Genomic DNA, 12431 nt, shown 5'->3' on the forward strand with positions numbered 1-12431 from the left:
TCGTTAGACCAGGAAAAGGCCTTCGATAGGGTTGAACATCAGTATTTGTGGAGGACCATGAGGTCGTTCGGGTTCAGCCCTGTCTTTGTTGCCATGATTCAGGTGCTGTACAGTGACATCTTCAGTGTGCTAAAGGTCAACGGAGGGCTGAGTGCTCCGTTTCCAGTGCGGAGGGGAGTCAGGCAGGGCTGTGCACTCTCAGGAATGCTCTACTCCCTTGCCATCGAGCCTCTGCTACATCAGCTGCGCCGGGTCATCAGGGGCCTGTCCATCCCGGGCTGCCCCGACTCCACTGTCAAGATCTCGGCGTACGCTGATGACATCATGGTCGTGGTCAGTGGAGAACAGGATGTCAGGGCGCTACAGACAACTTTAAGTGATTTCCAGCGGCTATCATCAGCCAAAGTGAACTGGGCCAAGAGTAGCGCCCTACTCCTGGGGGAGTGGAGCGAGATGGGTCCCCCAGTCTTGCCAGAGAGGCTCAGCTGGACCAGAGGGGGACTCAAATACCTGGGGGTGCACCTGGGGGATGAGGCCAGCGTGAAAAAGAACTGGGAGGGGCTCCTTGAAAAAGTGAGAGGTCGTCTGGACCGCTGGCGCTGGCTGCTCCCCCAGATCTCCTACAGAGGCCGGGTTCTGATTGTCAACACCCTGGTGGCTTCGATGTTGTGGCATCGCTTGGTGTGTCTGGAGCCACCAGCCGGACTGGTCGAGGAGCTGCAGGCCACGCTCCTCGACTTCTTCTGGGACGGACTGCACTGGCTGCGGAGGGGCGTCCTCTATTTGCCCAGAGAGGACGGAGGGCAAGGACTTATCGACATCCGGAGCCGAGTGGACGCCTTTCGCCTGCAGGCAGTGCAGAAGCTGCTGTTCGGCCCGGCCTCGCTGTCCTGGAGGGAGCTGACCTTCACCCTGCTGCGTCGAGCAGGACACCTCGGGCTCGACTGTGTGCTCTTCCTTATGGACACCAGCAGGGTTGACCTGTCTCCACTGCCGCCTTTCCAGCGCAGTCTCCTGGAGGCCTGGCGGCATCTGCGCGTGCAGAGGGAAGAGGAGCGGCCCAGTCTATACTGGACACTCAGGGAACCATTAATACACAATCTACGAATGGACATAGAACCGGGCCGCTCCTTGGACTTTACCAGCAGACTGGTGCACGCCAACATTACACAGCTCCACCACCTGCTGGACGTGGATCAGGGCTGCTGGCGCAGCGTGGAGTGGGCGTGTGGCGCGCTGGGACTACACTCGCGGCGGTGTGTAGACAGGTTTCTCAGTCAGCTTCGCTCTGCTCTGCCTCTCCAGGAGATGCTGCTGATCCAGGGTCTGTTTGAGGACCATCACATTCCAATCACACAGCCTCCTTTCCCTGGTCTGCTAGTGTCTCCTGCGCTCAGTCCCGGACCGACGGGATCTCTCCTTGAGCCCCTTGCCTCAGAGGAGAGGTCTCTAGCTGGTGTTGGGGGGAAATGTCTGTACAGACTAGTCGTAACATCTAGGCACCAGGCCCAGCTGTCCGCGCTCCCTGACACTCCCTGGAGGGCTCGTCTGGGAGTGCCGGATGACGTCCGGCCTGCCTGGGGTAGCCTCTACAGATTTCCCCTCAACAAGAGGGCTGGTGATCTGCAGTGGAGGGTCCTGCACACCATCCTGGGGGTCAACTCGTTTGTGTCGGTTCTGGACCCGGCGGTGTCTGACGCCTGTCCCTTCTGCGCTCAGAGGGAGACGGTGTTCCACTGCTACAGCGCCTGCCCCCGCCTGTCGCCCATGTTTGCCGTACTGATCCGGCTCTTCACCAACCTTGGCCTGGCCTTCAACAATGTTATCTTCGTGTTTGGGGTAGGTCACACAAAAAAACGGAAAACTCAGACCCTCCTCGCTAATTTTTTGCTGGGCCAGGCCAAACTCACCATCTACAGGACTCGGAAAAATAAGATCTCTGGTTCCGGGTCTGTAGACTTGGTGAGGATGTTCGAAGGGTTGGTGAAGAGCAGGATATCGTTAGAATTTCTGTTTTACAAATCGCATAATGACCTCAGAACATTCGAAAAGTTTTGGTGTTTTGGAAATGTCCTGTGCAGGATCATAAATAATGAAAGAGTTTTATTCCAATTATGATTTTTATTTATTTTTATTATTATTTTTTTTTTTTTTTTTCTTAATTCTTAAAATAGAGTTTTAAGACCCTTGATTAATACTTTTGTTTTTTTTCTGTCAAATAAAGTTTGATTGAACTCTCTCTCAGTGCAGTGTTCATGTACTGGAGTGTCCAGTCCGACTCTTAACGTGACTCTCCTGTCTCTGCTTCAGAAGCGCTGGTGCGCCCTTCTTAACTCCCTGAGCTGCGTGTCGGTGGAGACAGAAGACCAGGACGAGCCGATGGAGGTGGCGACCGTAGCTCAGGAGAGGAAGAGCGAGGGAGAGGAGGAGCTGGCTGCCGGGAAGGACAAGAGGAGGAAGAGGAGGTGCAGGTGAGCAGACAGGGGGGCGCCGCCTGGTCGTGTCTGTGATTCAAGGAGGAGTCTCCTCTTGCTGTTTGATGTCATGGTGACGTCTGTGTCTGTGTCCCTCACACCTGCAATAACAATATTCTTTCCAGGTTCCTTTCCTGGTTCTGTGCCGGCTAAGATCTGGACTGGACTGGACTGGACTGGACTGGACTGGACTGGACTGGACTGGAGCTGAGGGACACCAGACGGAACTGGACAGGAGCCTAGGGACACCAGACTGGACTGGACCGGAGCTGAGAGACACCAGACTGGACTGGACTGGAGCTGAGGGACCCCAGACTGTGCTGGACCGAAGCTGAGGGACCCCAGTCTGGACCGAAGCTGAGGGACCCCAGTCTGGACCGAAGCTGAGGGACCCCAGACTGTGCTGGACCGAAGCTGAGGGACCCCAGTCTGTGCTGGGCCGAAGCTTAGGGACACCAGACTGTGCTGGACCGAAGCTGAGGGACCCCAGTCTGTGCTGGACCGAAGCTGACGGACCCCAGACTGTGCTGGACCAAAGCTGAGGGACCCCAGTCTGGACCGAAGCTGAGGGACCCCAGTCTGTGCTGGACCGAAGCTGAGGGACCCCAGTCTGTGCTGGACCGAAGCTGAGGGACCCCAGTCTGGACTGCACTGGAGCTGAGGGACACCAGACTGGACTGGAGCTGAGAGACACCAGACTGGACTGGAGCTGAGGGGCCCCAGACTGGACTGGACCGGAGCTGAGAGACACCAGACTGGACTGGAGCTGAGAGACACCAGACTGGACAGGACCAAAGCTGAGGGACCCCAGACTGTGCTGGACCGAAGCTGAGGGACCCCAGTCTGGACTGCACTGGAGCTGAGGGACCCCAGTCTGGACTGGACTGGAGCTGAGAGACACCAGACTGGACTGGAGCTGAGGGGCCCCAGACTGGACTGGACCGCAGCTGAGAGACACCAGACTGGACTGGAGTGAAGCTTGTAATTTTTATTCTTTTGTTAAGGATCAATAAAAAAAAAATAAAAAAAAATCTGTTTAGCTTTTGGTTTTTTCCCTCCCCCCCCCCCCCCCCAAGGCTGCTGCTGGGAGAGGTGTGAGTGGGGCCAGCAGGGGGCGCTCTCACCCTGCGGTCTGTGTGGGTCCTGATGCCCCAGTATAGTGACGGGGGACACTGGACTGTAAACAGGCGCCGTCAAACCGAGGTCCTGACTCTCTGTGCTCATTAACAATCCCGGGGTGTCTCTGGAGAAGAGTAGGGGTGTTACCCCAGTGTCCTGGCCTGATTCCCCCCCTGGTCTTGACCCATCATGGCCTCCTTATCACCCCCCTTTCTGAACTGGCTCCATCCCTCTGCTCTCCTCCCCACTGAGAGCTGCTGTGTGCTGAGCGGACTGGAGCATCATCCAGGTGGGGGCTGCACACTGGGGGGACTGGAGGGGATCCCCCTGACCTGGGAAGAGCTCTGAGTGGAGGGTCCAGACTTATTAATTATTATTATTATTATTCGTGCTGCACTGGGCTTCAGTCCTGGCAGTGAGAGGGGGACTCTGTGATCAGGACAGATACTTATGACTGTATAATAACACACGATAGAAATGGAAAACAGGGTAGCGCTGTAGTCTCTTCGAAACGTTTTGAACTGCCAGAAGAAGTTTTCACAACCCGGACTCGTGAAGGTACAGGTCTTCTCCCATCGTCCGGAGCAAGGTGTATCGTGTCCTGGTGATTTCTCCCGTTTCGAACGGAGTCCAATGTCGCGTTTCTACTTTATTAGAGAGAGGCACTGAACATCCTGTGATGGACTGGTGTCCTGTCCAGGTTGTGTGAGTGTGTGTGTGTCCTGTGATGGACTGGTGGCCTGTCCAGGGTGTGTGAGTGTGTGTGTGTCCTGTGATGGACTGGTGTCCTGTCCAGGGTGTGTGAGTGTGTGTGTGTGTCCTGTGATGGACTGGTGTCCTGTCCAGGGTGGGTGAGTGTGTGTGTGTGTCCTGTGATGGACTGCTGCCCTGTCCAGGGTGTGTGAGTGTGTGTGTGTGTCCTGTGATGGACTGGTGTCCTGTCCAGGGTGGGTGAGTGTGTGTGTGTCCTGTGATGGACTGCTGTCCTGTCCAGGGTTTGTATGTGTGTCCTGTGATGGACTGGTGTCCTGTGATGGACTGGTGTTCTATCCAGGGTGTGTGTGTCCTGTGATGTACTGGTGTCCTGTCCAGGGTGTGTGTGTCCTGTGATGGACTGGTGTCCTGTGATGGACTGGTGTTCTTTCCAGGGTGTGTGTGTCCTGTGATGGACTGGTGTCCTGTCCAGGATGTGTGAGTGTGTGTGTGTCCTGTGATGGACTGGTGTCCTGTCCAGGGTGTGTGAGTGTGTGTGTGTCCTGTGATGGACTGCTGTCCTGTCCAGGGTTTGTATGTGTGTCCTTTGATGGACTGGTGTTCTGTCCAGGGTGTGTGTGTCCTGTGATGGACTGGTGTCCTGTCCAGGGTGTGTGTGTGTCCTGTGATGGACTGGTGTCCTGTGAAAGACTGGTGTCCTGTCCAGGGTGTGTGTGTGTCCTGTGATGGACTGGTGTCCTGTCCAGGGTGTGTGTGTGTCCTGTGATGGACTGGTATCCTGTGAAAGACTGGTGTCCTGTCCAGGGTGTGTGTGTGTCCTGTGATGGACTGGTGGATCACAATATTAATTCTCCTCCTTGATTCCCTCCTTCATCGCCAGAGTGAAAGCGGGACACGGCAGTAAAAGCTCAGCCCTGCGGGTGGTGGTCCTCTCGGCCACACGGGGGCGCTGTGGCCCCACGGGGGGGGGTTATGTTCAAGTCCCGCTTGGAATCGCACCGACGCAGCGGAGTTCGTGAACGTCCCAGACACCAAGAAAACGAGAGAGGGAGAGAGAGAAAAAAGGTCGTTTTCGGGGTTCAAGAAGCAACCCCGAGATTCAGGGAGTTTCCCCGCTGAGCTTACTCTGCCGAAAACACGCAGGTTTTATTTTTTTCCCGTGCCCCCCCTCACACAGGCCGTTTCTGTAGCGTGAAGTTGTGTTTTTTTGCGCGGCGGTCGGTGAGGGGCGAAATTTTATTTATTTATTTTTTTCCGACGGTCTGAAACAGAAACAGCCGGGTGGTGTTGTAGAGAGGTCGACGTGTCTGGGTTTCCTCGTCTGCGAAGCCCGTTTTTTTTTGGGGGGGGGGGGTCGTGAGGTCCCACGCAGCGCTCGGAAAAGAAAATGGCGTCTCTTTTCCCCGCAGGACGGGGGGGGGGACCCGTGTTTTTTGGACGTGGCGTGGCCCGAAATGTCCGCCCTTGGGCGCTAGATGGGGGTGGAGGTTGGTCTTTCTTTGACTTGGGGGTCGGGGGGGGTGCTACTTTCACTGAACCCCACCCCACGGAAACCCGTGTTGGACGTGGGGGTGCTGAATGCGCCCTCGACGTGATTTTGTCTTTAAATTCAAGTGCAGCTTTTGTCACCCTTGGGCCGGAAACAGCTGGACCCGTTTCCCCTGCCTGTCCGAGGTGGCGACTACCGGGGTCGTACAGGGACACCCGGCTGGCCGCTGAGAGTTGGATAAATAACATTTCCACCCAAAAAAAAATGTGGACCCGGCGGCCATTTTTGTTTCGCGGCCGAGCCGTGAACGCGTCGGGGGCGACGTCACGGGGGCGTCACAATGAGCCGCCTGACGTCACAGAGCGGCGGATTCTAGCGGGGGGCGGCGCCGGAGCCCCGTGAGCTCAGAGGAGTGAAGAGAGAGGAGGAGGAAAGAACTATATAGCGCTTAATAAACAGAATCGCTCTTCAGTATCCCCGTGAAATCGGTAAGTCAGTCAAAAGCGCCGCTGGCAAGAAATAACAAAATAAGTGGAGAAATAAGTTGTTTTTTTTTTACCGTTACTCCACTCTTATGGGTGTGATCGTGCTGTAAAAAGATATTGAGAGGAGCTGCACCTCTACACAGAGGGTGGTGGGGGTGGGGAACAGGCCGCCCAGTCCGTGTGGTTGAAGCCGATACCCTGGCTTCTCTCAGGACACAGCTGGGTGAGGTCCTCCAGTCAGGACAGGGGGCTCTTCTGTACACAGAGGGGGGCGGGGGTGGGGAACAAGCCGCCCAGCGGTGTGGCTCCGCCCCCTCCCCTCCCCTCTGTGACTCTGGTTGTCTCGGCAGGACGATGGACCGACAGAGATGCCGCACAGCCGTGCGCGGTCGCAGCAGGACCCGGGCCCGGCGAGGCGTCGTAAGTCCACCCCTCCCGCCCACCATCCAGCGTCCAGCGTCCAGCCCTCCTCCGACTGGCCTCTCCGCCCCCAGCAGCGCTCGCTGTATTATAATAATAATAATAAACTTGACTGATAGAGCACCTTTCACACACATAGCAGCGCAAAGCGCTTGACAGACCAGGTCTCACGGTAACACCTCCAGACGAGGAGAGACACTTCCAGTGGTGATCTTGACTGAGGACATGCCTCGGCTCAAGAGACAGGGTCGCGGGTCCATTATGGCCCTTCTGAGAGTACAGATTGCCTCTGGACGTCCCAGACTCTTCCTGGACACACTGGACACACTCACCTGTCCAGACTCTCACTGGACACACTGGACACACTCACCTGTCCAGACTCTTACTGGACACACTGTACACACTCACCTGTCCGGACTCTTACTGGACACACTGTACACACTCACCTGTCCAGACTCTTCCTGGACACACTGTAGAGACTCACCTGTCCAGACTTTCACTGGACACACTGTACACACTCGCCTGTCCAGACTCTTACTGGACACACTGTACACACTCACCTGTCCAGACTCTCACTGGACACACTCACCTGTCCAGACTCTCACTGGACACACTGTACACACTCACCTGTCCAGACTCTCACTGGACACACTGGACACACTCGCCTGTCCAGACTCTTACTGGACACACTGTACACACTCACCTGTCCAGACTCTCACTGGACACACTGGACACACTCGCCTGTCCAGACTTTTACTGGACACACTGGACACACTCGCCTGTCCAGACTCTCACTGGACACACTGGACACACTCGCCTGTCCAGACTCTCACTGGACACACTGTAGAGACTCACCTGTCCAGACTCTCACTGGACACACTGTACACACTCACCTGTCCAGACTCTTACTGTACACACTGTAGAGACACACTCATCTGTCCAGACTCTCACTGGACACACTGTACACACTCACCTGTCCACACTCTCACTGGACACACTGTACACACTCACCTGTCCACACTCTCACTGGACACACTGTAGAGACTGCCCAAGGCCCCTAGTCTCGACACGACTGGGCTGGGCTGTGTGGTTAGAGCTGTCTCAGAGATGGGCTGTCTGGCGTCTTCACAGGTCACACCGGTCAGGCCGAACCCGGACTGGCAGCGGGAGAGGTCCCGGCCCAAGTCCCGGTGCTTTTCCGTAAGTCTGACCCGGTCGCCTTCCGCGAGACTGGACCGGCCGCCCTGTGGTGGGCCCGGTGCCCCACATCTACCCTACAGCTCCCCACACTGACCCCTAAACTCCCGATACCCCACAGCTCCCCACACTGACCCCTAAACTCCCGATACCCTACAGCTCCCCACACTGACCCCTAAACTCCCGATACCCTACAGCTCCCCACACTGACCCCTAAACTCCCGATACCCTACAGCTCCCCACACTGACCCCTAAACTCCCGATACCCTACAGCTCCCCACTCTGACCCCTAAACTCCCGATACCCTACAGCTCCCCACACTGACCCCTAAACTCCCGATACCCTACAGCTCCCCACACTGACCCCCACAGTCCTGATGGCCGAGAGGTCTCTGCTTGCTGTAGTGATTGAGTGAGCTCTGTGGACCTGACCTCTGTCTTGTGTCCTCGTTTCCAGCGTCTCCTAGTGGTCCGGCATTTCAGCAGGCCTGAAGGTGAGATCTGGGGAGGAGACAGAGCACCCCCTAACACCCCTGAGCTGGGTTACAGGGTAAGACAGCTTCTTACTGTTGGACACACCTGTCCACACTCTTACTGGACACACTGGACACACTCGCCTGTCCAGACTCTTAATGGACACACTGTAGAGACACACCCACCTGTCCAGACTCTCACTGGACACACTGGACACACTCACCTGTCCAGACTCTCACTGGACACACTGTCCACACTCACCTGTCCAGACTCTCACTGGACACACTGTCCACACTCACCTGTCCACACTCTCACTGGACACACTGTCCACACTCACCTGTCCACACTCTCACTGTCCACACTCACCTGTCCAGGCGTAGTCTCATCCCCCCTGCGTTGTGTCTCCCCCTCTCCCCGCTGGACAGAATCCCGAGGTGTCTTCGTGTCTCCCCGAGCTCGTCCAGAAGCTGGAGAGGGCGGCCGAGCTGCATCTGGAGCTCCCAGAGTCGCCCGGCTCGTCCCGCTCGGGCTCGCCCGGCTCGTTCCGCTCGGTGTCCCCCCCCTCCTCGCCCGAGAGCCCCCTCCGCTCCCCGCCCCCGGCCCCCCCCTCCGGCCCCCTCCGGCCCCTGACCGCCCCGCCCCGCCGCCCCCCCTTCCTCGCCGCCATGCCCCTCGAGCCCCCCCTGCTGCCCGGGGCGGTGCCCCTGCCCCTGCCCCCGCCCGTCCTGCCCCCCATCGCCCGCCCGGCCCCGCCAGGCCCCGCCTGGGGCTCCCCGGTGCGGAGGGCAAGGAGAGAGGCGGAGATGTCTGACGAGGCAAGTGGGGGAGAGTCTGTCCGTCTGTCCTTCTGTCCGTCTGTCTGTCCGTCCATCTGTCTGTCTGTCTGTCTGTCTGTCTGTCTGTCTGTCCGTCTGTCCATCTGTCTGTCTGTCTGTCCGTCTGTCTGTCTGTCTGTCCATCTGTCTGTCTGTCCGTCTGTCTGTCTGTCTGTCCATCCGTCTGTCTGTCTGTCCTTCTGTCCATCTGTCCTGCTGTCCTTTTCTCTGTCCATCTTTCCTTCTGTCCATCTGTCCCTTTCACTGTCCTTCTGTCTTTCTGTTCTTTTCTCTGTCCATCTGTCCTTCTGACTTTCTGTTCTTTTCTCTGTCCATCTGTCCGTCTGTCTTTCTGTCTGTCTGTCCTTCTATCCTTCTATCTTTCTATCCATCTGTCCTTCTGTCCTTTTCTCTGTCCATCTTTCCTTCTGTCCATCTGTCCCTTTCACTGTCCTTCTGTCTTTCTGTTCTTTTCTCTTTCCATCTGTCCTTCTGACTTTCTGTTCTTTTCTCTGTCCATCTGTCCTTCTGTCTTTCTGTCCGTCTGTCCGTCTATCCTTCTATCTTTCTATCCATCTGTCCTTCTGTCCTTTTCTCTGTCCATCTTTCCTTCTGTCCATCTGTCCCTTTCACTGTCCTTCTGTCTTTCTGTTCTTTTCTCTTTCCATCTGTCCTTCTGACTTTCTGTTCTTTTCTCTGTCCATCTGTCTGTCCGTCCATCTGTCTGTCTGTCCATCTGTCCCTCTGTCCTTCTGTCCTTTTCTCTGTCCATCTTTCCTTCTGTCCATCTGTCCCTTTCACTGTCCTTCTGTCTTTCTGTTCTTTTCTCTGTCCATCTGTCCTTCTGACTTTCTGTTCTTTTCTCTGTCCATCTGTCCTTCAGTCCATCTGTCTTTCTTTCCTTTTCTCTCTTTCTGTCCATCAGTCCATCTGTCCTTTTCTCTGTCTTTTTGTCCGTCTGTACTTCTCTCTTTCTGTCTTTCTGTCCTTCTGTCTGAGTCTCTGTGTTTGTCCCTCTCTCCCTGTCTCTCTCCCTGTGTCTCTCCGTGTGTCTCCCTGCTCTCTGTCTGTCCTGCGTTGTCCCAGCTGGGTCTCCCTCCCTGTGTCTCCCTGCTCTCTGTCTGTCCTGCGTTGTCCCAGCTGGGCCTGTCTCCACGGCTCTCTGCCTTCAGCTCTGTTCGCCGATGTCCCACCAGCCCGTCTCTCTCTCAGCCTGTCTCTTGACTTGCAGGAGGAAGAGGAGGTGGAGACAGCTCCTCCGACAGGAGAGAGGAAGGAGGTCAGTGCTGGTCCCACCCTGCCCCCTGTCCTGTCTGTGGTGGAGTTTCGCCGTCTTGTCTGTCCCTGGGTCTCAGTGTCTCTCTCTCTTTCAGCCCTGTCTGTCAGTCTCTCTCTCTCGGCCTGCTTTCTCTCTGTCCCTGCCTCTCTGTCTCTCTCTCTTTCAGCCCTGTCTGTCAGTGTCTCTCTCGGCCTGCTGTCTGCCTGTCCCTGCCTCTCTGTCTCTCTCTCTTTCAGCCCTGTCTGTCAGTGTCTCTCTCGGCCTGCTGTCTGCCTGTCCCTGCCTCTCTGTCTCTCTCTCTTTCAGCCCTGTCTGTCAGTGTCTCTCTCCTCCTCCTCTCTGTCCTCAGTGTGTCTCTCTCCTCCTCCTCTCTGTCCTGTGGTGTCCAGGCAGTGTGTCTCTCTCCTCCTCCTCCTCTCTGTCCTGTGGTGTCCAGGCAGTGTGTCTCTCTCCTCCTCCTCCTCTCTGTCCTGTGGTGTCCAGTGGGTCGGTATTAGTGGGCTACACCCAGGCTCACTCCCTGCGAGTGTGATCTCAGCAGAGTCTCTGTACTCTTGGGACACTTGACTCACCTGTCTCTGTCTTTCTCTCCCTGTGCTGTCCCTCTCCTGCCCCCTCTCTCCCTCCTCGGACTCCAGCTGGAGGAGGTCCAATCACCACCTCCTGTGAGACAGAAGAAAAAGAAGGTGGGTGATGCTCTGATCCTCTCTTTACTCCTGTCCAGTGTCCAGTGTCTGTATGAACCCTTCTCTCTCTCTCAGTGCAGTGTTCATGTCCTGGAGTGTCCAGTCGGTGTGTCTGTATGAACCCCTCTCTCTCTCAGTGCAGTGTTCATGTCCTGGAGTGTCCAGTCAGTGTGTCTGTATGAACCCCTCTCTCTCTCAGTGCAGTGTTCATGTCCTGGAGTGTCCAGTCAGTGTGTCTGTATGAACCCCTCTCTCTCTCAGTGCAGTGTTCATGTCCTGGAGTGTCCAGTCAGTGTGTCTGTATGAACCCCTCTCTCTCTCTCTCAGTGCAGTGTTCATGTACTGGAGTGTCCAGTCAGTGTGTCTGTATGAACCCCTCTCTCTCTCTCAGTGCAGTGTTCATGTCCTGGAGTGTCCAGTCAGTGTGTGTGTATGAACCCCTCTTTCTCTCAGTGCAGTGTTCATGTACTGGAGTGTCCAGTCAGTGTGTCTGTGTGAACCCCTCTCTCTCTCTCTCAGTGCAGTGTTCATGTACTGGAGTGTCCAGTCAGTGTGTCTGTGTGAACCCCTCTCTCTCTCAGTGCAGTGTTCATGTCCTGGAGTGTCCAGTCAGTGTGTCTGTGTGAACCCCTCTCTCTCTCTCTCAGTGCAGTGTTCATGTACTGGAGTGTCCAGTCAGTGTGTGTGTATGAACCCCTCTCTCTCTCAGTGCAGTGTTCATGTACTGGAGTGTCCAGTCAGTGTGTCTGTATGAACCCCTCTCTCTCTCAGTGCAGTGTTCATGTCCTGGAGTGTCCAGTCAGTGTGTCTGTATGAACCCCTCTCTCTCTCAGTGCAGTGTTCATGTACTGGAGTGTCCAGTCAGTGTGTCTGTATGAACCCCTCTCTCTCTCTCTCAGTGCAGTGTTCATGTACTGGAGTGTCCAGTCAGTCAGTGTGTCTGTGTGAACCCCTCTCTCTCAGTGCAGTGTTCATGTACTGGAGTGTCCAGTCAGTGTGTCTGTATGAACCCCTCTCTCTCTCAGTGCAGTGTTCATGTACTGGAGTGTCCAGTCAGTGTGTCTGTATGAACCCCTCTCTCTCTCTCTCAGTGCAGTGTTCATGTCCTGGAGTGTCCAGTCAGTGTGTCTGTATGAACCCCTCTCTCTCTCTCAGTGCAGTGTTCATGTACTGGAGTGTCCAGTCAGTGTGTCTGTATGAACCCCTCTCTCTCTCAGTGCAGTGTTCATGTACTGGAGTGTCCAGTCAGTGTGTCTGTGTGAACCCCTCTCTCTCTCTCT

General features: G+C 55.9%; 1 long non-coding RNA gene across 1 annotated transcript in view; it reads right to left on the reverse strand.

Moving 5' to 3' along the window:
- Positions 1-3371: 3371 nt before the first annotated feature.
- LOC148638367 (uncharacterized) overlaps positions 3372-12431 on the reverse strand; it is a 244654-nt gene continuing 235594 nt past the window's right edge. The window contains exon 2 of the long non-coding RNA XR_015931048.1: positions 3372-3506. This is a non-coding gene — a long non-coding RNA (uncharacterized LOC148638367). The remainder of the gene's footprint in view (positions 3507-12431) is intronic.

This window comes from Lepisosteus platostomus, assembly GCF_059453375.1.
Source record: "Lepisosteus platostomus isolate fLepPlt1 chromosome 5 unlocalized genomic scaffold, fLepPlt1.hap1 SUPER_5_unloc_1, whole genome shotgun sequence".
NCBI classification, from domain to species: Eukaryota; Metazoa; Chordata; class Actinopteri; order Semionotiformes; family Lepisosteidae; genus Lepisosteus; species Lepisosteus platostomus.